This window comes from Ascaphus truei, chromosome 4, assembly GCF_040206685.1.
Source record: "Ascaphus truei isolate aAscTru1 chromosome 4, aAscTru1.hap1, whole genome shotgun sequence".
NCBI lineage: Eukaryota > Metazoa > Chordata > Amphibia > Anura > Ascaphidae > Ascaphus > Ascaphus truei.
Window position 1 is genome coordinate 74,190,011 of NC_134486.1, and position 27,393 is coordinate 74,217,403.

Consider the following 27,393-nt stretch of genomic DNA (forward strand, 5'->3'; position numbering starts at 1 on the left):
TCTCAATGAACTACTGTACTGTACACAGAATGAGGAACAAGATAAAGACGGAAAAAATAATATTACTATATATATATATATTATACATTACAGTATATATTATTAAATAATATTCTTATAAATGTGCATTATTCATGTTTCCCGATGTTTTACAAATGTTTTCTAAATGTTTATCCAATTTCAATCTGCCAGAAGAACTTAATAAAGACTGCATTATGTATTATTCATGATTATTTTTATATTTGTATTTTTTGGTTCCTGATAAAATAAATATTTATTTACATTCCTGCTAATCATAATCATTGACAACACCCACCCCCTCCCCCCCCACCCCTACAGTACTCCAATGAAAAAGAATGAATGACAAAACAACATGTCAGTTAATGGTTTTTTTAACTCTCAATTCCACAATGCTGTGCAAATCAGATTTACATTTCAAAATCGAGAAGGGATTTTCCAAAGCGTTACCGTAAACAAAGCCTCAAAGGGTTGGGGGGGGGGGGGTTGGGTGAGTCATGTGCAGTAATCAGCTAGCTCCCATCTCAAAGAGGATTACACGCAGGCGCAGTGAGGCTTTGTAGCTCGGCTATGGACGGATTAAGAACACAAAGCAAGATTAACGACTCTGTGGAGAGGGGGGGGGGTGGGTGACTCATGTGCAGTAAGCAGCAAGCACCCATCTCAAATTGGTTTAGAGTACACGCAGGCGCAGTGAGGCCATTGACGCTCGGCTAGGGACAGATTTAAAACACAATGACTAACTTCAGAAAATGAATGACTCTGTGGAGGTGTCTGTCAAAAAGAGTTTGTGTGTGCGTGGGGGAGGGATGAAGGATTAGTTGTGCAGCAGTTCAAAGAAATTACATACTGTAGAGTAGAGTACAGTAATTTCAACAGTAATTTCAAAAGGCAGTTCATCATAATAATTTGATCAATAATCCCCCAAATACAACCCCCAAATACAGTACATAAAAAGCACAGAAATCAACCATGTGCAGGCAAACGCACAGATTGAATATCGTAATATGAGAGGGAGTGGCTCAGTGAGTAAAAGACAGAGTGGCACTGATAGTTTGAAGCAGGGGAGCCTGGTTCAATTCCAGGTGTCAGCTCCTTGTGACCTTGGGCAAGTCACTTTATCTCCCTGTGCCTCAGGCACCAAAAACATAGATTGTGAGCTCCAAGGGGCAGGAACCTGTGCCTACAAAATGTCTCTGTAAAGCGCTACGTATAACTAGCAGCGCTATACAAAAAATGCTATTATTATTATTATTATAATATCAAGGTGATGCTCTGTGCAAATCAAATTCGAGAAGGGATTTTCCAAAACATTGCCGTAAACAAAGCCTCAAATCTCCCGTCTCAAAGAGAATTACACGCAGGTGCAGTGAGGCTTTGTAGCTCGGCTATGGACGGATTAAGAACACAATGGCAAGATTCAGAAAATTAACGACTCTGGAGAGGCAGGGGTTGGGTGATGCATGCGCAGTAAGCAGCTAAGTAGCTCCCATCTCAAAGAGAATTACACGCAGACGCTGTGAGGCTTTGTAGCTCGGCTATGGACGGATTAAGAATACAATGGCAAGATTCAGAAAATTAACGACTCTGGAGAGAGGGGGTTGGGTGATGCATGCGCAGTAAGCAGCTAAGTAGCTCCCATCTCAAAGAGAATGTGAAGAAGAAGAGAAGAGAGATGTGCCCCCTTCTGCTCCGATCCCTGTGCCTGCCTCCCTGCCCACGCGGGAGATGCAGGGGGGTTGCGCTGCCCCCGTGGGGGAAGGGGGAAGGGGTTGTGTCCCAGAGCAGTGATGGCAGCAAGCTGGTGAGTATGTGTAATTATGTGTGTGTGTGTGTGTGTGTATATATATATATATGTGTGTGTGTGTGTGTGTGTGTGTGTGTGTGTGTGTGTGTGTGTGTGTGTGTGTGTGTGTGTGTGTGTATATGTGTGTGTGTGTTTGTGTATATATATGTGTGTGTGTGTGTGTGTATATATGTGTGTGTGTGTGTGTGTATATATATATGTGTGTGGGAGTGTGTGTGTGGGTGTGTGTGTATATATATATGTGTGTGTGTGTGTATATATATATGTGTGTGTGTGTGTGTGTGTGTGTGTGTGTGTGTGTGTGTGTGTGTGTGTGTGTGTGTGTGTGTGTATATGTGTGTGTGTGTGTATATGTGTGTGTGTGTGTGTGTGTGTGTGTGTGTGTGTGTGTGTGTGTGTGTGTGTGTGTGTGTGTGTGTGTGTGTGTATATGTGTGTGGGTGTGTGTATGTGTGTGTATATTAGTGTGTCACCACAAGTACCCACCCACTCACCCTCTAATCTCACCCTCTCCTGCCCACCCCCCCACTCACCCTCTCCCGCCCACCCACTCACCCTCTCCCACCCACCCACCCACTCACCTTCTCCCACCCACTCACCCACTCACCCTCTCCCACCCACCCACTCACCCTCTCCCGCCCAAACTCACCCTCCCCCACCCACCCACCCTCTCCCGCCTGCCCACCCACTCACCCTCTCCTGCCCACCCACCCACTCACCCTCTCCTGCCTGCCCACCCACTCAACCTCAAACTCACCCTCTCCCACTCACTCACCCTCTCCCAGTCACCCACCAGTCTCCCAGTCACCCTCTCCCGCCCTCCTTTTTTTTCAATGACAGATCGCCAGACTTCAATCCGATCGAAATGGTCTGGCATCAGCTGAAGGACCATATCCGGAAAGTGGTGAAACCTCCATAAAGGACGAGTTGTTGAAAGGCATAATGAGTTTTTGGAACGATGTACTCACCGTGGAACGCTGCAATAAATATATAGACCATATTGCGACTGTGTTGCCCATTGTGATCGCACGTAATGGGCAAGCATCAGGAAAGTAGTACTGTGCTGTAGTATTGTAAGTACAGTATGATACAGGTAAGTATGGCACAGATTTTTTCTTTCCCAATAGTCAGAGTATACAGTAGTTACAGTTTTTTCTTTACAGAGAGCAGCACCAGCCATCAGGTTACAGTACATAGTATTTAACAATAGTCAGAGTATACAGTAGTTCCAGTATAGACTAGTTTAACAGTACTACAGTAACTGCCTACTAACTGCTCAATTTTTTTCTTTCCTGGGAAAGCAGCACCAGCCATGTACAGTAGTACTACACATCACACAATGCCATAATACAGTACGCACATAACTGCACTAATTTTTGATTTTCTTGTCGTTTCAGGAAAAAAGGGTGGCCTGGGGGGAGGTGGGGTGTTGTGTCCAGTCTAATCTGTTTGTACAGTCAAATGTACAGTATATAAACAGCAGTAATGATGTACACAAAACCTCTCCTCTCTCAATGAACTACTGTACTGTACACAGAATGAGGAACAAGATAAAGACGGAAAAAATAATATTACTATATATATATATTATACATTACAGTATATATTATTAAATAATATTCTTATAAATGTGCATTATTCATGTTTCCCCATGTTTTACAAATGTTTTCTAAATGTTTATCCAATTTCAATCTGCCAGAAGAACTTAATAAAGACTGCATTATGTATTATTCATGATTATTTTTATATTTGTATTTTTTGGTTCCTGATAAAATAAAATAAATATTTATTTACATTCCTGCTAATCATAATCATTGACAACACCCACCCCCTCCCCCCCCACCCCTACAGTACTCCAATGAAAAAGAATGAATGACAAAACAACATGAGTCAGTTAATGTTTTTTTTAACTCTCAATTCCACAATGCTGTGCAAATCAGATTTACATTTCAAAATCGAGAAGGGATTTTCCAAAGCGTTACCGTAAACAAAGCCTCAAAGGGTTGGGGGGGGGGTTGGGTGAGTCATGTGCAGTAATCAGCTAGCTCCCATCTCAAAGAGGATTACACGCAGGCGCAGTGAGGCTTTGTAGCTCGGCTATGGACGGATTAAGAACACAAAGGCAAGATTCAGAAAATTAACGACTCTGTGGAGAGGGGGTGGGGTTGGGTGACTCATGTGCAGTAAGCAGCAAGCACCTATCTCAAATTGGATTAGAGTAAACGCAGGCGCAGTGAGGCGATTGACGCTCGGCTAGGGACGGATTTAAAACACAATGACTAACTTCAGAAAATGAATGACTCTGTGGAGGTGTCTGTCGAAAAGAGTTTGTGTGTGCGTGGGGGAGGGATGAAGGATTAGTTGTGCAGCAGTTCAAAGAAATTACATACTGTAGAGTAGAGTACAGTAATTTCAACAGTAATTTCAAAAGGCAGTTCATCATAATAATTTGATCAATAATCCCCCAAATACAACCCCCAAATACAGTACATAAAAAGCACAGAAATCAACCATGTGCAGGCAAATGCACAGATTGAATATCGTAATATGAGATGGAGTGGCTCAGTGAGTAAAAGACAGAGTGGCACTGATAGTTTGAAGCAGGGGAGCCTGGTTCAATTCCAGGTGTCAGCTCCTTGTGACCTTGGACAAGTCACTTTATCTCCCTGTGCCTCAGGCACCAAAAACATAGATTGTGAGCTCCACGGGGCAGGAACCTGTGCCTACAAAATGTCTCTGTAAAGCGCTACGTATAACTAGCAGCGCTATACAAAAACATGCTTTTATTATTATTATAATATCAAGGTGATGCTCTGTGCAAATCAAATTTGAGAAGGGATTTTCCAAAACGTTGCCGTAAACAAAGCCTCAAATCTCCCGTCTCAAAGAGAATTACACACAGGTGCAGTGAGGCTTTGTAGCTCGGCTATGGACGGATTAAGAACACAATGGCAAGATTCAGAAAATTAACGACTCTGTGGAGAGGCAGGGGTTGGGTGATGCATGCGCAGTAAGCAGCTAAGTAGCTCCCATCTCAAAGAGAATTACACGCAGACGCAGTGAGGCTTTGTAGCTAGGCTATGGACGGATTAAGAATACAATGGCAAGATTCAGAAAATTAACGACTCTGTGGAGAGAGGGGGTTGGGTGATGGATGCGCAGTAAGCAGCTAAGTAGCTCCCATCTCAAAGAGAATTACACGCAGGCGCAGTGAGGCTTTGTAGCTCGGCTATGGACGGATTAAGAACACAATGGCAAGATTCAGAAAATGAACGACTCTGTGGAGAGGGGGCGGTTGGGTGACGCATGCGCAGTAAGCAGCTAAGTAGCTCCCATCTCAAAAAGGATTACACGCAGGTGCAGTGAGGCTTTGTAGCTCGGCTATGCACGGATTAAGAACACAATGGCAAGATTCAGAAAATGAACGACTCTGTGGAATTTGAAATCCTTAAGCTAGCGTTCGTGGGGGAGGGGGCTACAGGGTACAGCTGCATGAAGTTCAAAGCTAAAGACATACTTTAATTTCAAAAGGCAGTTTATCATAATAATACACCCCCAAATACAGTATGTAAAAAGCACACAAATCAACCATGTGCAGTCAAACGCACAGGGTCGCAGTCAAAAGCTAAAGCACAGATTGAATATTGTAACACAGTAAGATGGTTTTTGCAGGCTTGTGGAGAAAAAAAAATGACAATAAAAAAAAAAAATTTCATTTTTTTGGGTCACTCACTCAGGCAAGCAAGCAGTGGTGGGCGAAGTTACAGGCGCATGCCCAGTAAATTCCTGCTGTCAAGCAGGAATGTGATTGAAACCAGACACACGTTCAAAGGAATGGTGTGGGAGAGATGTACTGCATTGTAGAGAAGATAAGAAGTTGAAATACCTTGCAGTGCAGTTAATTATCCTGAGCGAGGGGAGAGCGCTGTATATGCCGAAATGTGACACTGTTACAGTACTGTACACGCCTATGCATTTCGACAATTTTTAAATGAGACATACTGTACTGCAGAACAGCACTGCAAATGCATGTATACTTTAAATATGCAAATTTACAATTACTGCGCGCGCACACACAGACTGTGTACTGACGTAGGTTGAACCGCGAAGGTATTAGACAACCAAGACAACAGCTCGCAAACGCCCCCCTGAGTTTTTACACGGCATTGCAGTATTGCAGACAGTGAGAATAAAATGCTAATATCACGTGCGCGAAAATAACGCAGTTCACTCCGGGCGAAAACGACAAAAAAACGCACCTAACCGGGATAATCTGAGAGCCGCGGATCTAGCCGACTTAGACTCAGATCGTCCGCCACTGTAGCTGTTGTACTAATGAATTGCTTTGATTGGTTACTGGTTTAATTAATTCATAGCTGTTGTATTAATAAATTGCTTTGGTGTTTTGGAATGTTTTATTATTGTGTGTTTTGTGCACTAATGTGTTTTGATTAGGTGCCCATTGTGTGCTATAGTGGCTTATCATGCCCATATTATTACAGTATTGTATATGGGTATGATGTACCACTATACTACTCAATGGGTACAGGGTGGGTAGCGGGCCAGGGTGGGTTAACCCCTTAATTACTGTAGCGGTTATTAACTGCAAAGGTGATTAAGGGATTAGGCGACATTAGATTGTATTTATTATGTATGTACAGTATGCTTCTTGCAACGGAGGACAGAGGGACCTGCTGTATCCAGAGGAGGAAGCCCTTCATATCGCTGTGGTAAGTAGAACTGTATTTATTTACTTTATTTATGCTGGCTAATGTTGTGTTTAATAATGGGGAAATAATCTATTATCCATAACTGGATAATAGTTATTTTGCCCATTACTTTACTGTATGTGTTTGGGTGGAGGGGGGGGGGGAGATTGATTGAAATGTAGGCCATGTTTATTTGTTAACATACAGGGTTGGTACCTTAGGTCTGCGGGACCTATGGAGACCATCTGAGGACCCCACGAATGCCACAGGTACCACCTGCGGACCCACGGGGGACACCTGTGGGGAAGAACTGGGGGCCCCACAGCTGTGGGGGCTCCGCGGACCCGCAGGGACCACCCGAGGGCCCCAGACTCCCATGGGAACCACCCGAGGACCTGAGACGCCTGTGGATTTGATGCGGGGACCCCCAGACACTCACAGGCCCACCGTGGACCCAATTGTGGCACACGGTGACCCGCAGGGACCACCTGGAGGCCCATGGAGCCTGGTGGGAACCACTCATAGACCCTAAGACCCTGGGGTACAGGGGCACTGTGAGGCCTGCGGACACCCATCAGGACCACCGGGGACTACCGTACGTCTGGGGTATGAATCCTATATGTTAAAAAATAAATAATGGTTTTACATTATGGGGGGGGCGGCCCCCCACGTGTATTGATGTTTATTAAATATTTTTTAGTATACAAGATACAGGCCCCGTTATGGGGTGCCGGTATCCCTCTGCATTTAAATGTCCCGCGTCACGTGAGCGGGACATTTCAAAGCATAGGAGATACCGGTACCCCATAAAGAGGCCTGTATCTCGGGAAGCAGGGGGTCCCCGGACCTCAAACCAACGCGGTTCAGCTCCGGAGACCCCCTGCACATCTACACTATGAATGAAATGTATATTAAAAAACATAATTTTCGGGCGAGATTTCTGCTGGCAAAGGCGGCTCTCTCAGAGCAGCTCTCTCTGCAGCAGAAATGTATCGCCGGGTCAGGCCTTTTCAGAGGCTCAATCCTATTGCTGGCAGCAAATCGCTCGTTTTGGGAATTTTGCTATGAACGGTAATGAAGGCTTGCTGAATACCGTGATAGCATCGCTCAAAAAAAGGGCGATTTAAATGCCCTGGAGATCATTTTTATCAACCTTTACTGAATGAGGCTTTAAGTCTTTTGGTTATGAGGGGTAGAATGGGATTCTATATTACTCTGCCCACTAGCCATATCCCTCACACACTGGAAACCTGACTTAGGGCCTCATTCAGAAAGCGTTGATAAGGCCCTTATCGAGCACTAATCGGCCAAAATGGCTACTCGTATTCAGTAAGCCTTGATAAGTGCTCGATAACAGCCTGTATCGCCGCAAAATCTTATGACCCAAAGAAAATCGCTGATTGAGCGGCGATCAGTCGCTTATCGACCATTTTCAGAAGGATCATAAACTTGCGCGACTCTAGTACCCTCGAGTCGCATATCGCTGTCTATCGCAGCCCTAAAAGGCGATCTTCTCCCCAAATCCAATTCACCTCAAAATTTAGGTAAATTGGTGGGGAGATGCCTCGATGAGTTGCGATATGTCGGGACTTAGAAAAAATCAGGCCCTTTTCCAGCCTCGGATTGATGGTGGGGGTCTCCGGAGCTGATAGCCATTAATACCAGCACCGGAGGCCCCCGGAATGCATCCGATGCAGGAAAAATGCATTTACAGCAACTTCATTACCTTAGCGGCTAACCGCTAAGGCAATGAAGGGGTTAAACACCCATGCCAGGCTTACTGTGGCTAGCGAAGGTGGGTGAAGGGGGAATTTGGCACTAAGTGGCTGTTTAGACCTTGTGGGGGGAGTTGCGGGGGGGACTTAGCCCCTTCATTACCTTAGCGGTTAATACCGCTAAGGTAATGAAGGGGTTAACCCAACCGCTACCCACCTGCAAGGTCTAGACACCCATCCTTAGGGCTAATACCCCCTTCACCCACCCGTGAGGCCTAAGCACCCACCCCGGACTGACTATACCCACCCTGTACCCATTGAGTAGTATAGTGGTACATCATACCCATATAATAATAATATGGGCATGATAAGCCTCTATAGCACTCAATGGGCATCCTAATTGCAATACATTAATACACAAGACACACAATAATAAAACATAACTAAACTCCAAAAAAAACACACTTCACTAAATAAAAACAGTAGCCAGCTAATCCAATGAATACAAGCAATAACAACATCAACAATGAATTAATTAAACCATTAACCAATCAAAACAATTAATTCCTAAAACAACTCCGAATTATTTTATAAAGTAACCAATCAAACCAAATAATTACTAAACCAACTCAAAATTAATAGTAACAGTAACCAATTTTGTTTTTTTCCTGCTTAATGGTAATCAAATGTTTGCGATTGTTGTTCGTTTTTAGTTAATGATGTATTATGTTAGCTAATGCGTTTAATGGTTATTTCAGATATTGTTTGAATTTATTTCTTTGTATTTTAATATTTAAATTAATTCATTAATGTTGTAGAAATTAATTGGTTTGATTGGTTAATGTAGCCACTGCAGATGGTAATACAGCAGGTACATTCTTTTGGTCTCAGGTCCCAGACCTTCTGGATGGTACCTAGGCCCGTTATCAGACTTGAGGTCTGGTGTATCTCTTCAGCCCCCTAAGGGGCTGAGGGCACGTCTCACTCCCAAGAGGGAGAGACTCAGACTGACTATAATTTGTCATGCTTCCTCCCTAGCACAGGGGGGGGAGCACATCCTTGTCACTCAGGGAGACTGCCTGAAGATTATGCCTGACAATGCTTGTATGTACCAAGATTGATATGTCAGGCAGGGCAAACAGGTAGCCAAGACTGGCATGGCTACATATGTCTTAGAATTACTCCAATCCAGACCTTGAAATAGGACTTCAACACAACTTAAGAAAGAGAGGAGAGGGAAATGCTACCATGAAATAAAGCTATATTAGGTAAATCATACCAAATATAGGTATGACCTAACTAATGTAGCATTAAGTCCCTGTGTTAAACGTAATGGACTTTTGTAGATATGCAATGTTACAGTATAATGATGCCTAATTTTAATGTCATTATCACTAATGGCCACTATAGTTAAGGCTATGCTCTTTAAGGAAGAAAACATGGCTAAATGGTATGTTATTGTCCTTTGACGATACACTGTTAGTCTTAATGTTTCATTAAGTTAGGTTAATGTCACTTTCGGTGACTAAATAGAGCTTTGTGGATATGGCCTTGGTTCTCTTCCCACGATATGTTTTATTATTGTCCTTACCCCCACATTGCAGCACAGTACAGAATATGTTGGTGTCCCATAACTATAATACCTTAAAAAAAATGATTAGTACAATATATAAGTGATAGATTTTCATTCAAGTTTAATAAGTCTGATGCTCATTTTCATATACAGTAGGAATATTGTGTAGTTGAACAATACCACTTTCAGGTCTGAAAAATATGAGAACTTGTCTGTATTTCAAATAACTCACAGAATATTCATAGTCTAAGTTCTGTGTTTGACATTTTAAATATTTAACAGCTGCATATTTTTTATTTAAGGTCTGTGTTAGTCTTAAATGCCAGCACACATCTATTCTGTAGTACTGTATATTTAATGTGTACTAAAAGCCCGCACACAGCTTGAGAGACACGTGTTCTGCAATTAATACAGCAACAATAATGCAAATTAATTCAGTGTAAAATTTATATTTGTAAATTGGCAATGTTATTAAGTATTACAAATGATTTTAATTTAATAACATTCTCTCTTTTATTTAATACATTGTCATTTTGTTACCTTTTAATCTTATTCTTTAGTATTAGTAAACATGATCAGGTTCTTCAATTTTTGTAAGGTTTTTTTTTTCCGAGGATTTTTGGATGTTTCTCCCCTTCGAAGTTCGGTCAAATACAGATGTAATGTTTTCAATAACGTGACAAAGTGCAAGATTCCAGCCGCAGCAGCACTTTGTTCACCGCAGCTTGGCCGCGAGCCGGTAACGGTCATCCAGCAGAATTATTTGTGGAAATTATTTATGTAATTGCAATTCAGTATGTGTCTGGCAAATGGCCCACTGAATATCTGTGACCAAGACCGCGTTGGACCTGACAAAAACTTCACACGTGTTTCTATACAATATATAATGTAACAATCTCACTAGCATACCAATTTCATTAGAAATCTCATATGAAACAGTATATGTGCTGTGTAACATTGACACATATCAAAGGAAGCTGCTTCTAGAGAGAGAGAGAACGTCAGACATCTGTACGAGCATGGCAGAGAGTGGCAAAGAAGAATTGGGTCTGGAGAAGCCCCCTATTCATATGTGGCTCTGATATACTTTGCCATTAAGGAAAGCTCGGAAATGAGGGTCACCCACACTGGCTTCTACCAATATAAAATTACCAAATAGATTGTGACCCCCATTTTAAATCTTTCAATTGGGTGATAAGGTCTCCAGAATCTAAAATAAACGATGGAAGATCCCTCACATAGGGCTGTAAATACCTGTCAATGTATTTAGATAAACCATCTCCCAAAGATCCAATAGACGCCACGATTGGTCTCCCTGGAGAGTCGACCAATGTCTTATGGATCTTTGGGAGATGGTAAAAGGCAGGGATCACAGGGCACGGATTGATCAAAAATGTAATTTCTTTTGGGTTCAAAACATTGGTGACTCTACCCAACTCGATCAAGTCTAGAAAAGCTCTACGAAAAGTATCTGTGGGGTCACCTGGTAGTCCAGAGTAGGTGGTAGCATACCCAAGTTGGCGATAAGCCTCCTTGAGGTAGCTAGCTCTACTCTGGACCACCACCGCTCCCCCCTTGTCTGCATTTTGTATGACTACATGTGGGTTATTTTGTAATGTTTTAATCGCTTGTCTCTCACTCACACTGAGATTGTCCCCATGTGGATAGTTGAATGAAAACCCCTCCGCCAATAGTCATAAATCTCTGATAACTAAATTTTCAAAAGTATGTAGAAAATGGCTCTTGGCATATTGGGGATAATTGAGCTATATGTGTCATTCCTATTATTGATGACTATAAAAGAACACAATATTTTTTTCTGGACTGTTAGAGCACCCATTATCTTCATATATTACATTGCATTTACAGTAGATTAAAATTACAAATATACTGTGTAAAGCGCTAAACCTAATGCTATTTCTACAGTGCTGTGCACTTGCTAAACTGAGCTGCCTGGTGATCTACTGAGACATCTCTTATATCTCTAACTAATTAAATAAACACAAAAATAGATGACATAACCCGGCGCTTATATATGTGAAAAAACAATGAAAAAATGGAAAAAATAATGTATATATAGTCCCAAATGGTGCCAAGTGATGAAATGATAGTTCAATGGTTACAACCTGAAAAGTCCGGTTGGGCACAAACTCAGTTCACAGTTCATCAAAACAGATGGTTCTTCTCATATGTTGTACTTGATCCTGCATACATAGACACACTCGCACACTCTCCTCCACACTGCACAGTCTGCCTGCAGCTACAGGAGGAGCCTAAGGAGCAGTGTCCCAGTCATCCCAGCCGCGAGTCTTACTGAAGACAGTGACGTCACACTAGAGCGCCGGATACACGCGAGGTACACGCGGTACCGGAGCGGACTACCAGTGACTGAGGCGGCTGTGTGTGTGTGCTGGGCCGAGCACTTTTTTATTGTATTTTATCTCACCTTCTTCTGTGAGTATTTTATCGTGGATTTGGGCAAGTGCCATTAAAGATTTATTGTGCTGCGCAATCCTCTGTCCTTCTTCTTTTTGTTCCCTAAACGGAGTAAGAGGTACAGGATTCCTGAAGACAGGGGCTGCAGAAAGATCCCTTCTATACCCACGGAGGCCAGGAACACCACGGGGGGTTCGTGCAACATCCAGAGGCTTCCAGGGCAAGAAGGCTTAAAGAACAGATTCTCTCCCCTGCACGTGATCTAGCTACTTCTAGTAAGTAGGCAATTCAGATATACATCATCATTTGGAAATATTATTGTTTGTCTCAATATACTGCGCAATGTTTGTTCTCTGCTTGATATCTTTAATATGCAGGATCAAGTACAACATATGAGAAGAACCATCTGTTTTGATGAACTGTGAACTGAGTTTGTGCCCAACCGGACTTTTCAGGTTGTAACCATTGAACTATCATTTCATCACTTGGCACCATTTGGGACTATATATACATTATTTTTTCCATTTTTTCATTGTTTTTTCACATATATAAGCGCCGGGTTATGTCATCTATTTTTGTGTTTATTTACAGTAGATTAAAGGCACACTAGCACCACCTATCATTTCTGCAGAGTACTACAGCAGCCACAAAACAATTTTGTTGCCACGGGGCAGTCATGGGATTTCAACAAAAGGCTAAGGCCCTGCTCCCTCTGTCAGTGCGCCCGCACTGCAGACAGGCGGCGCGCTGAGAGGCAATTGACCGCTACCTGCGGTCTGTAGGGAGCGGGAGATACAAATTTTCTGCCTCTTTAGCTGGGAACATCACCGCTCCCTCCTCCCTATCCGGCCAAAAGTTAAAAAAAACAAAAAAAAACCACACACACAGCTTCCCTCCTGCAGCTCCTTCCCTGCTCCCCTCCACTCACACACACACACAGGCACTCACACACACAGGCAAATACACACGGGGGGGGGTGAATCGGAACAGGGATCGGAGGGGGATCAGTGCAGGGGGGAAAGCGGAACCGGGGGCGGGGGTACCGGAGCAGAGGGGGAACTCGGATTGGCTCCCTTGCGTGTCACGTGACGCGACACTCGCCAAAACCACAAGCTCCTTGTAGCTCTGGCTGGCTGACGCGTCACAGCACGCAGTCAGCCACGCCGGTAGGAGCCAGCGGGGACATCAAGAACAGAGACAAGCAGCTGGTGGTCTACGGCCGCGCGCGCCACCGGCCGCAGCGGGACCAAAGCCTAAGAATAAATGCCGGTGGTTTACACTTGGTTTTGCATGGCACCAAAAACAGTAAGTCTGGTTTTATCTGTACATACGGCCAGTCCCACCATAACTAACATCTGACACAGGGAAAGCAATGTGAGTGTCTGATATTATTGAACAATGTGAAAATAAAGATTGGGGAAATTACTAACAGAGCCTATCACAAAGTCTTTATATCGCATACTCTGCATGTTTACGTTTCCAAATCCAGTGTTCAGCACTGGAAGACACATTAGAGCCCATTTAAGTAAATAGACAAGAATGTGTCTTCCAGTACTGGAAGGTGTCTTATAGAAAAGGACCGCTTACTATATGGCGTAAAAAGTTTTTCATTTCTATCTCCTGTGTAAATTCCATTAAACCAGGCTGTGGAGTATCATGTAGATAATCTGTGAGACCTCCCTTTGAGTAGCAAAGAGAACAGTCTTGTAAGTATGGGCAGGGTCGCAGGTGCCAACCTTATTCAGAAGTTCAAGTCGAACTGTGAAACACATTTTCGAAGGTCTTCAAAATTCGAACCAAGACCATAGAAATAATTCTTTGAGGTTTTTTTATTTGTGAACAAAAACTGGCAAAATTTTAGAAAAAAAGTTTGAATTTTTAAAATGTTACCAAAATGCAAAACAAATCCTGCTTATATAATTTTTTAGAAATGCAAAACCAAAAGGAAAAGAGTTCCTGCTAAAACTAAACGAAACTGGGTACTGTATACAAAAAAAATTCAGTGTCAGGCCATGCACAAAACATTACTTTTCACCTGAAGGAAAATCATGAAAATTCAAAGGAAATTAATTTGACTAATATATAATTAGTTTCCGTTTTAGTCTCAAATCACCAGGCAGTATGTATTTAATTGCCCTTCTCCAGAAGTCTTAAATTACTTCAAATCTTACCATTTAAAAGCAGGTACTTAATTGCTATACAATTCTATAAATGATAGGCTGTTTGTCTGAAATTCATATCACTTGCAGTCATTTGCCTTACATTCTGCATATGCACAGGCAGTACTAGTTTACTTATAATGTACAGTATTTTATCAGCAGTTACGCTGAAACATAATTCTCAGAATAACACAATGGACACTACTATAGCTCCAGTATAACTGAAAAAATGGTTCAAGCTGTAGACAATACATAAATAGATGTAATGCTGCACACCAGGCAAAAATCAAATTATACTTGCAGTTACCGGTGATCCTGGTTCAGGGAATACCTGTCTAAAAAATCCTGGAACAGAATAAAAATGGATGATCCAGGGCACCGCGGATTTTCACAATAGAATTTATTTAATTAGAACAGCACTGCTGTACTAATTGAATAAATTCAATTGTGAAAATCTGCAGTGCCCTGGATCATCCATTTTAATTCAAGCTGTAGACAACAAATTAAAATAAATACACATTAGCTGACTAATGTTATATACATTGTTGTTGTATCAGCCCGACCGGCTTCAGATTGGACATTTTTTTGTGTTCACATATACTGACACATGATGGTCTTCCTCCTCGACGCTAGGTTCTTACATTCACATTTTAGTGGAGATAAGTAGTAGGCCTAGAGATGTGTGGTACATTTGTACTTAAGCATGTTTATAGAAAATGTTTAACATTAAAGACGGATTAAAAATTTGTGAGGATATGGCAAAAACCTCCAATAGCTAATTTTGTTTATTTGGAAAGAATTTATAAACTTTAACAAAAATGTGTTTTTTTGGTGACATTTAGGGGAAATGTGTGTTTTGGATATAATTGTATAAAAATATTGAGGACTGCACATGGATTGACCCTGCAATTTTTTAATCAAACGTTTAAAACTTCATAAATTGGCTAAAAAATTGTAGGGAAATTTGTCATGAAAGCTTGTCTGAGAAAAGATACAGTAACTTTGCATCAATGACAAGGTTACAGTGTTGGAACAGGAGGATTTTTGTGCTGTCTGTCTTTCTAATGAGAAATACAGTAGCATCCTTTAATACCACAGTTCAAAAGTTGTGATGTCATTTTTTTACATTATATTGTTTATGTTGGATAGGGCAAAATCTAAATGTTTACAATTAAAAAAAAACTTAATTCTTCAATGATTAATATTTTTTAAGTACATAGGACTGGTAAACTGGAGTTCCTAGGACTGAGAAGACATTTTGAAAGGATTGTGCAGTACTCAAAAGGTTGAAAAACACTGTATCAGATCTCAGAGAAGGAAAAAACAATTAAACTTCCAGCACGAGGAACAGCTGGCCATATACCTGTTAATGATATTTATCACATCAAATGCCTGAGTCTGTGTGATGACTTCCAAGAAACCCAAAGGCATGGTAATTACAGTCTGGAAGAACATGTGAGGCATTGTGGATATTCTGTGGAAACCCTTCAGTAACTTGAAGACTGGAGGATTTCAATGGAATAACCTGTCACTCTGAATATCCCATTATACTGTAGTATAGAGCCCACTAGAAACGAATGCAATGGAGAAGGGCAGTAGGGAACCTACTGCAGCAATGTGAAGTATTGTATTGTATTGTATGTCTTTATTTATATAGCGCCATTAGTGTACATAGCGCTTCACAGTAGTAATACATGTGGTAATCAAATAAATAACAGATAATATAAATAACAGATCATGGGAATAAGTGCTTTAGACATAAAAGTAACATTTCGGAAGAGGAGTCCCTGCCCCGAGGAGCTTACAGTCTAATTGGTAGGTAGGGAGAATGTACAGAGACAGTAGGAGGGAGTTCTGGTAAGTGCGTCTGCAGGGGGCCAAGCTTTATGTATCATGTGTTCAGAATGTTCACAGTGCTATTCATATGCTTCTTTAAGCAAGTGTGTCTTAAGGTGGGTCTTAAAGGTGGATAGAGAGGGTGCTAGTCAGGTACTGAGGGGAAGGGCATTCCAGAGGTGTGGGGCAGTCAGTGAAAAAGGTTTAAGGCGGGAGAGGGCTTTAGATACAAAGGGGGTACAAAGAAGACATCCTTGAGAAGAACGCAAGAATCTGGATGGTGCATAGCGAGAAATTAGGGATGAGATGTAAGGAGGGGCAGAAGAATGTAAAGCTTTAAAAGTGAGGAGAAGAATGGAGTGTGAGATGCGGGATTTGATCGGAAGCCAGGAGAGGGATTTCATGAGGGGAGATGCTGAGACAGATCTAGGAAAGAGTAGAGTGATTCTGGCAGCAGCATTTAGGATAGATTGTAGGGGAGACAGGTGAGAGGCAGGAAGGCCGGACAGCAGGAGGTTACAGTAATCAAGACGGGAGAGAATGAGGGCCTGAGTCAGAGTTTTAGCAGTCGAACAACAGAGGAAAGGGCGTATCTTAGTTATATTGCGGAGGAAAAAGCGACAAGTTTTAGAAATGTTTTGAATGTGAGGGGCGAATGTGAGAGAGGAGTCGAATGTGACCCCTAGGCAGCGTGCTTGGGCTACTGGGTGAATGATTGTAGTTCCAACAGTAATGTGGAAGGAGGTAGTAGGGCAAGGTTTGGGAGGAAGTATGAGGAGCTCTGTTTTAGCCATGTTGAGTTTAAGGCGTCGGAGGGCCATCCAGGATGATATAGCAGAGAGACATTCAGAAACTTTGGTTTGTACAGCAGGTGTAAGGTCAGGTGTTGAAAAGTATATTTGTGTGTCGTCGGCATAGAGGTGATAATTAAACCCAAAAGATGTTATTAGGTCACCTAGAGAGAGTGTGTACAGAGAAAAGAGAAAAGGTCCCAGGACAGAGCCCTGGGGTACCCCCACAGAGAGATCAATAGAGGAGGAGGAGGTGTTAGCAGAAGAGACACTAAAAGTACGATGGGAGAGGTAGGATGAGATCCAGGATAGAGCTTTGTTCCGAATACCTAGAGTATGGAGAATGTGGAGGAGAAGAGGGTGGTCCACGGTGTCAAATGCTGCAGAGAGGTCGAGTAATATGAGCAGAGTGTAATGACCTCTGTCTTTGGCAGCATGGAGGTCGTCAGTTATTTTAGTGAGGGCTGTTTCGGTGGAGTGAGCAGTGCAGAAGCCAGATTGTAGAGGGTCTAGGAGAGAATAGGTGTTGAGAAAATGGAGCAAGCGAGAGAATACAAGACGTTCATGTAGTTTAGAGGCAAAAGGCAGGAGGGAGACAGGTCGATAGTTAGAAAGACAGGTAGGGTCAAGCTTGCTGTTTTTGAGTAATGGAATGCATGTTTGAAGGAGGATGGAAAGGTTCCAGAGCAGAGGGAGGAGTTAAAAATGTGTGTAAGCGTAGGGATTATAGTAGGAGCTAGAGGTTTTAGGAGATGGGAGGGAATGGGGTCAAGAGGGCAAGTGGTAGAGGGAGAAGAGGAGATCAACAGCGACACATCCTCCTCTGAGACAGTGGAAAAAGACTCAAGGAAGGCAGGAGGAGAGTTAGGAAGAGGTGTAGGATGGGGGGAAGAAACAGAGGGGATGTTCTGCCGTATGGATTCCACCTTTTCCTTAAAATAGTCAGCAAAGTCCTGAGTGGAGATGGAGGAAGGAGAGGCAGCTGAGGGTGGTTTGAGTAGAGTATCAAAGACAGAGAACAGTCGGCGTGGGTTAGACTTGTGCATGTTGATTAGTGCAGAAAAGTAGGCTTGTTTAGCTTGCGAGAGGGCAGAGTTGAAACAGGATAGCATAAATTTGTAGTGAAGGAAGTCTGCGAGAGTGTGAGACTTCCTCCAGAGGCGTTCAGAGGAACGAGTGGAGGAACGCAGCATGCGCGTGTGGGAATTTAGCCAGGGTCTAGGGTTAGAAGGGCGAGGGTGGCAGAGAGAAAGCGGGGCATGTAGATCAAGAGACGAGGACAAGACAGAGTTGTACTTTCTGACCAGGTTGTCAGGGTCTGTAGCAGAGCTGAGAGAGGAGAGGGAGGAGTGTAAAGTGGACTCAAAGTCAGGTAAGTGAATAGAGCGCAGGTTTCTGCAGAACCGGGGGGGTAGATGGAGGTGGAGAAGGGGAGAAGCGAGATAGAGAGAATGAGATGAGATGATGGTCAGAGAGAGGAAAAGGGGAAATGGAGAAATCAGAGAGAGAGAAGTTTTTAGTGAAAACCAGGTCTAAGTAGTGGCCATCCTTGTGGGTGCTGGCTGCAGTCCACTGTTGAAGGCCAAAAGAAGAGGTAAGAGAAAGAAAGCGGGAAGCCCAAGAGAGAGAGGGGTCATCAATGTGGCAATTGAAGTCCCCAAGGAGAAGAACAGGGGAGTCTGAGGAGAGAAAGAAAGAGAGCCAGGATTCAAAGTGAGAGAGAAAGGCAGAAGGGGGATGAGTAGAGGTAGGTGGGCGATAGATGACCGCCACATGAACAGGGAAAGGAGAGAAGATCTGGACAGTGTGAGTCTCAAAGGAGGGAAAAGCAAGAGAGGGGGGAATAGGAAGGGTTCGGTAACGGCAGACAGAGGAGAGCAGGAGCCCCACGCCTCCACCCCTGCCATCAGGGCGCGGAGTGTGGGAGAAGGAAAGGCCACCATAGGAGAGGGCAGCTTCCAGAGCAGAGTCAGACTGAGTGAGCCAGGTCTCAGTTATAGCAAAGAGAAGCAGGGAGTGAGAGAGAAAGAAGTCATGTACAGAGAGGAACTTGTTAGAAAGAGAGCGTGCGTTCCAAAGGGCACAGGAGAAAGGGAGAGAGGAGGGAGGGTGGCAGGGGATGGGTATGAGGTTGGAGGGGTTGACACCAGAAGGAGTAGAGGTTGCAGTTGGCAGGCGAGGACGAGCGCATGTAGGAATAAGACAGGGACCAGGATTGGGAGAGATATCCCCAGAAGCAAGGAGGAGAAGCATGGATAGAAAGAGGATGTGTGAGGATGATTTGTAGGGGTGTTTTTTAGTGCAGGGGATATAGCTGTGTGGTGTCAGAGGACGCAGGTAAGAAAGGAGTTCATGTGAACTGAGAAGTGGTGAAGAAAGGAGAGATGGAGATATATGAATAGAGTTTGGGACATACTGAGGCTGGTAAAAAGAAGTGCATAATTTGAGAAGAAGTGAAGTCACAGCAAATATAAATGGTAAAGGCAGCATCACAGCAGTAATGATGCAGTCTGGTATTGATGATATCCTCCTTTCCAGCGTAGTTCAAATGCAGGAATCAGGGCCAGATGGGGTGTCCACTTCTTCCTCACTTCTTTTGAACTTCCTTTTAAAAGTCAGTTGTTCAATAGTCATGCCACTTATAATGGGCCAACTTCCTTTTAAACTTCAGTTGTTCAATAGTCATGGATTTTTATTTGATGCAGCCACTGCAGATGGTATAACAGTGTTGCATATAGTGGAGAATGAGTTCCAGGTCCTTGGATGGTGCTGGCCAGCAGATAATGTTGAGGCCATGACCAGGGAGTATAGCAGAGCACAGAAACATGTAAACAGATGAAAAATACATAACATTTAGAAAAAAGGAATAAAAAAGGAAAAGAGGTGATAATCATAATAATGGAAGATAACAAATATAATAGGTGTGTATTCACAAATAAATATACAATTACATATTTAGATAAATAAATAAAGGAAAGAAAATAGTAAGATATATACTGTATGTGATTTTTTCATACATATACATTATTATCATTCATCAATATATTCGATGCACTATTGTGATTTTTTACAGTTATATTCTTTTATTTATTATTTATTATTTATTTTTTGGTAGAAATGTGTCATATATTGTTTATTTCTTTTATTATTATTTTTTTTAAATTTATTATTATTATCTTATTATTTTCTTTCCTTTATTTCTTTATCTAAATATGTAATTGTATATTTATTTGTGAATACTCACCTATTATATTCGTTATTATCTTCCATTATTATGATTATCACCTCTTTTCCTTTTTTATTCTTTTTTTCTAAATGTTACATATTTTTCATCTGTTTACATGTTTCTGTGCTCTGCTATACTCCCTGGTCATGGCCTCAACATTATCTGCTGGCCAGCACCATCCAAGGACCTGGAACTCATTCTCCACTATATGCAACACTGTTATACCATCTGCAGTGGCTGCATCAAATAAAAACCCTTTTATATACTTCTGGCTAAGTCGCAGTATATTGGACAGAAGTATAGGAGAAAAGAACTGTCATGGTAGGGACTGTCTGCAGCTCTGTTGTAGCCTGCTATGACTTGAGGCACTGTCAATAAATGAAAAGAACCACACATACCTGTAGCGGTAGGCAAAATCTCCCAGGGGAACCGGGGGGCAGGGGGGGGGAAAGCAGTGCTACACTACTTTATTTTATTTATGATTGAATAGTAGCGTTTGGAGCTTAGTAATCCCCTTAATGGCTAATATTATGGTTCACAGCTGTCTGTCAGAAGCAGAAGAGGATGGAATTACAGTATGCTTCAATTATACTGCATCATTACGAAAACAATTACAGTACACCTTAAAAATGTATATTTTTGATAGTAATGCATGCTCATATTAGTAAACACATGCTCGTGTGTTAGATATTCATGTGTACTTTGTGAACTGCAATCGCTGTATTGAAAATGACAACTGAAATGTCATACTGTACATAAGCATTTAAAGCTCACTCTAGAAATTGCCATTTTAGCATATGTAATTTGGTGAGCCTCAGAAAACTGTGACACGGATTTTAAACAGCATTTTTGCAATATATGACTGAATTTATTTTATGAAAAGAGGTCTGAATATCTTGGGTAGAAATATGTATCTTCATTATGCTGCACAAAGCCAGTGTGTATAATTGTGATGTGTCCTGAGATTCTTTTCTTTGAGCTTATCTCTGAGGCGGAATTTCATGTTCCCCATGAATACATTTGAAAGCTCTTTTTGCTATTTGTATCAGCTCAGAAAATGAAAAGTGCTATACTAGGTATCGTCTGCCAGAACCTTCTGAACAATATACGTAGATGGAAAGTGAAGTCACACTCACAGAGCCAAAGCAGTCATCTAATACAATCATTTTTTATTTGAGGACAGGCAAAATACTGCCTGGATTTGCAAGAGTAAAAGAAAAAAAAAGTAAAATCTCAAACGTCTTAATTGCATTATTAAAGAATGTACTTTTACCTAGAGAAACGTGCCATGTGACAATATTACAATCAAACACATACAGTATGTATTCTTAAGAACAGGTTTACTAAACAGTGCTAAGATTTATTAGCAAACTACAATGAGCTTGACATTTACTATATGGTGCTAAATATTGGCACTCAGTGTCAAACATACAAAGTAATTTACTAAAATATGCGGTCCTGCCCTCCCCCCAAAGATAAGCATACAGTAGACCAAGATACCAAACATGGTACCACTAACCTACCAAAAATGTATAATTAAATATACAGAATCTTAGCAATCTCAAACCCCAGTCCCACAGTATTAAATATTTATATATTTAATTGTGCCAACTAGAGAGGTACTGGGAAAGTGACCTCAAATATACAAGTTATTTGTAAGTTATGAAGTTATTTAGTTAATTTCTATATTTTATTCTCTTCTCAAAAGTATGGGTCATTTACAGTACCTCAATCTTCTGGCCAAAACATGTTAAGCCTGCGACAATGTCAAGGTCACCCTTTCATGACCCATACTTATGAGAAAAAAACATGTAGAAATTAATCAAATAGTTTGTCATGTTGGATGTGCATTGGGGCTTATTTGTTTATTATTTCTAGCCTACTACAGATGTAGCCAGACTTACCGTCCCTAGAGCCACTGGAAGAAAAGCAAAATGTGCGGCTCCGGGGCTAGTAAAAGTGCGATTCCCTGCAGGGGGTCCGTTGTGTCAAACGAGTCTCCCAAAAGAGAGTTTCTTGATGCTGAGAAAGCCGCGGATCCGTGAGAACACCGAGCCTGGCTGCATCTATACTTCACTGACTGCGGACATACATGGAGCAGTCCCAGCGAGTAAAGTACAGTATGTATTATATGTATGTAACCCTTTCCCCCCCCCCAATCTCTAAGGGAGTGTGAGGGATACATGGGGGCTGGTTACAGGTGTAGTGGTGCGTACCTGTGAGGAACAGGAGGGCCTGAGCTTCCCGCGATGTTGTGGGGGAGCCAGGACCGGGCTTCTGGGGTGGTAAGCCTCCATATTATCTCAGTGGTGCAGCGCCTCCATCTTCTATACTCCCAGGGTAATGGGATAAGACTGGTATAGAAGAACCCCTCGGGTCCCAGGATTATACTCTCCAAATCACATACAGTCTTTACGGGTGCAGAACAGTCTTTTTATTTGACAGGGCAACGATATCCCAACGATAAGGCTTCCAGCAGCCACAAAACAATCGCCAGAGCCAAGTACAACCTGCTCAACTCCACACGACCTCCTCCTATCCTTCCCTCCAAGTCACTCGGCCGACAGGATGGTCTGAGCTAGGGCGGCAATACCCCGTGGCCCACCCCCGAGGTTATTCTCGGGGTGGGTCTGGATTTCGATTCCCATCTCCCCTGGCAGCGGGGTGAGGACATTGGTCCACCAGTCTATGGTTCTATCAGCTCTACTTACAGATGCTGATCGGTTTGGTTCCTCTCGCTCTCAACCGGCATGCTGCGTCGGGGAGCCCGTAGCCTCCCGATACTCCTCGGACCGTTTCGCAGGATTCGTGGCTTATGGCCTAATACTCAGCAGCTTTAGACCTTGGTCTCTCTGCTCGCTCGAACTCTTCCTTAGTGGACCCTCAATCAGAATGAACATGGCACACAACAATCGCGAAGAACAACCTCTACTCGCCGGAGTGGGCTGCTAAATATAGAGCTAGCCCCTCCCCTCCTGGTGTCAGCAGAACCTCCCTCTTGCTCACGCCTGCAGCAGAGTCCAGGCCGGCATCTACCATTCAGGTTAGGGCTATGACGGGGGGAAAACCCATAATGATTACTGGCGCCTGACAGTAGCCTGACACTGGCGCCTTAACAGGACTTACCACAGTAGAAGGAAGATAGGTATAGCCTGAGCTGTTTACAGGGGGCTACATGTATGTATATTTTTATATACACTAACAATGTATGTACAGTATAGCTTTATTTGTATAGCATTATTAATGTACATGGCTCTTTACAGCAGAAAAAAAACAGGACATACAGTAATAACAGGGACATAATAGGAATACGCACTTTATACATAAAAGTAGACAAAAGGAAAAGGAGTCCCTGTCCCACAGAGCTTACAATCTGAGAGTTTGCAATCTAACAATACACAGGATGCAGCACTTTACAAAAGAGACAATTCAATACAAGTAATTAGATTGCAACAAACATAAAATCAGATAATAGAAAATGAAATACCTGCCCCAGAGAGCATACAATATAAGTGGTATATTAAGAGACTTAAAGAGAAACCAGGTCAATGAGTAAGTTTAATAGATGAGAGTGCTTGACCACAATGGTTGGTAAGTGGGACTCTGGGTTTGGGGTAGAAGCCATGAGTACAGGCTATTGAAATGCTTCATTTATAACAAGGTGTGTTTTTAGGGTTGACTTAAAGGCGGGTAAAGAAGGTGCTTGGCATATACCAAGTGTAATACAGTTCTACAGGTGGGAGGGAATAGGTTTAAGGCAAGAGAAAGCAGTGGAGGAGGAAAGGAGTGGAAATTATACAGTTATCAGCAGAGCACGGGAGACGATCAGGGGCATTGCGAGAAATCAAAGTTGATATTTAAGGAAGAGCAGAAGTGTGGAGAGCTTTGACGGTTGGAAAGAGAACTTTGAAAGTGATTCAGAACTTGATTGGAACCAGGAGCGAGATTCAAAGAGGAAATTGGCAATCTCCTGAAAGAAAGTGGAATGATTCAAGCAGCAGAATTTTGGATAGATTGCAAAGGTGAATGTTGTGAGGCAGGGATGAGGATAAAAGCATGCACTAGAGCTTTAGCAGTAGATTCACGGCGGGAAGGGTGGCAATGTTATGTAGAGTAGGAAGAAGAGACAAGTTTAAGCTAAGGCATAAATGGGAATGGAGAAGTCCAATGTCACACCTAGTCAATGTGCTTTGGCAACATGTTAGTTCATGCTTCAATAAACTGTGATCATAAAAGGGGATATTGGGACAGGTTTTGGAGGAAATATGAGGAGCTCAGTTTTAGACATACTGTATTACAGTAAGTTTGAGGATATATCCAATAGGTAGTTACAGACTTGGGACTGAATTGTAGGTGTTAGGGGTTGATAGATATATTTGTGAGTCATCTGCTTTTAGGTGATACATAAATGAGTTGACGTTGTTACAAAAAGATAGTGTTTAAAGAGAGAAAGGCAGAAGTCCCAGAACAGAGCCCTGAGATACAGACATATTAACAGAGGAGGAAGACCTGTTAGCAAAAAACAGCAAAGGAGCATTGGGAGAGGTAAACAGCTTTGTTATGGATACCTGTGAGGATTCGTAGTACCTACAGGGATGGTTCCTAACCTCCCCAGGTGCACCAACATGGCCACCAATGCAGGAATACCCAGACAAGGTAAGAGGTCCCACAAAATCCCTAGCCGGCCCTGGTCAATTAGTTTATGTAGGCTCTCTTAGATTGCTATTACAGTACATAGCCTATAGATTGTTATTACATGCATTCAAGAGGTTAATTGAGATATGATTTATGTTTATTTGCAAATTGCCCAACTGACCACAGAATTTCACATGTCTATGAATTAAAGTGCACCTTCATTTTACGTAGTCAATAAACTTCTTGCTGCAGAATTACTAGCCCCTGTGGTAATTGGCAAGCATGACAAAGAGTACACATGTGGTATCTTGATATGGTCATTTCACAAAAGATGTTTTCAGCATTGTTTCCTTATGAGCAGTGTAGGAATATATTCCAGCTGTCACTTGGTACATATGTGCCTAATATGAATTGTGATTGAACTTACACTTGTCGGATTGGTTTTATAGCATGAAACAGATATTGTATTGCTGGAATGTCAATTTGGAATTTTAAACTTTAAGGACATGAGACTTTTAACAATGTTCTATTTTTAGCTTACAAATTATGCTGTAAATTTAGCTTAAAGGCATTTTAGATAGATACAGTACATCCCAGTAAACCTGAAACAATTGATGTAAGCAGATGGCAAATATAGATCTATAATATATTTTTATTTAATTAGATGGCTCAGTTGAATTAGGTGCACATATTATGAAAATCTATCACTTTTTTTTTAACGGGCAGTGAAAGAAAAATTGCAGCACAATATTCTAAGAAATTTGTACAGTACTTTCTCTGAGTTTAAAATGTAATATATTATCAGGGTTATTTCACTTATTTTAATATATTTAAGAATCAGCATGCTGTAAATAAGACAATCTAGGTAAAACATGTAAAAGTCTTAATTATGACATTAGCCGTATAATTGCCTCTATAATCATTATTTAAAAACCAACTGCAATTATATTAACAAATAGCCTTTTTAAATGTACTGTAATTCTAATAGTTTAAATTTAAGTGAGTCATTTGTATTGCTAATTTACTGTATTTTGTATATCAACCAGTGCATTGGTTTGTAAAAGTTACATTATAAAGTCCATTGCCCACCTTTGATTTTTCACTTATAAGGGGTTAAACATTAAACTGTTAATAATTACCAATTGTCACAAGCGCAGTTTAATGAATAATCCCCACAGGCCTTTATTCTGTAAACTGCAATAGCGCTTATTGAAGTCAATAGTGCTTTCCGTGTGATAGCATTGCAGTTAACACAGTAAGGGCCATAGGGGCTTACTCTATGTCAGCTAAAGCAGCCAATTAGCTGACACAGGCCTGGTCAGCCTGACTGATAGAGAAAAAGCCCCATGGGGAACTGTGGACCTAGAGAAGGCCATTAAATACTTAATGCTACTTTAATTTGAGTTAACGTATCATTAAGTGCTAACCGGGATCTTCAAAGCTCACGAATGAGGCGTTAAGTGCTATGCAGGCATACCCCGGTTTAAGGACACTCACTTTAAGTACACTCGCGAGTAAGTACATATCGACCAATAGGCAAACGGCAGCTCGCGCATGCGCCTGTTATCATGTCCTGAACAGCAATACCGGCTCCCTACCTGCACCGAAGCTGTGCGCAAGCAGGGAGACTATAGAGCCTGTTACAAATGCGTTATTTACATCAGTTATGGACGTATATTACGATTGCAGTACAGTACATGCATCGATAAGTGGGAAAAAGGTAGTGCTTCACTTTAAGTACATTTTCGCTTTACATACATGCTCCGGTCCAATTGCGTACGTTAATGCGGGGTATGCCTGTGGTTAAGTAACAATGACCTACTGTTAACTTTAACGGACATTTGTGCTAATAGTATGCAATAGAGGTGGGGACCAACAAAGCATATCCTCAGCAGTTCGTTAAAGTTAACAATGGAAATAATGTTTATTTTTATTTTTTTAATGCTGTCTTTTCAAGGTTATCGAAATACCTGTGATTCCTTCCCTTTAAGAGTCATCCAGAGTTATCTTAAAAGGAAGGAATCACATGGTACATCAACCAATCAGATTGGTTCATATACCATGTGAGTCCCTGTGAGCGGTCATTTTCAGGCACAAGTAAGGTGACCACATGTTACATCAACCAATAGGATCGGTTGTTTGCCATGTGACCGATATTTTGTGGCATCACAGGCCTTATATAAGGCCTGGGACATCTCAGAAGGCCGGAAGAAATGGAAGAGGCAACATCCTGCCTGAAGAAAGAAAATAAGAAAGAAGAGATCTTTAAAGAAAATAAGAAGAAATTAAGAAACAATGAAGAGACTCCTCTGTGCTTTTGGTCAAGTTGAGGATCGCCCAATGTCAACCCAGGATGGAACCGGATACAAAAAAAGTCCATTGGGCTGGAATTATTTTTGTGCCATCGTGCTGGAAATAATTTTTAATGCTTTTATTGTTTTGTTTTTTTTATCTTTGCCATCCTGCTGGGATTATTTTTCATGGTTTTT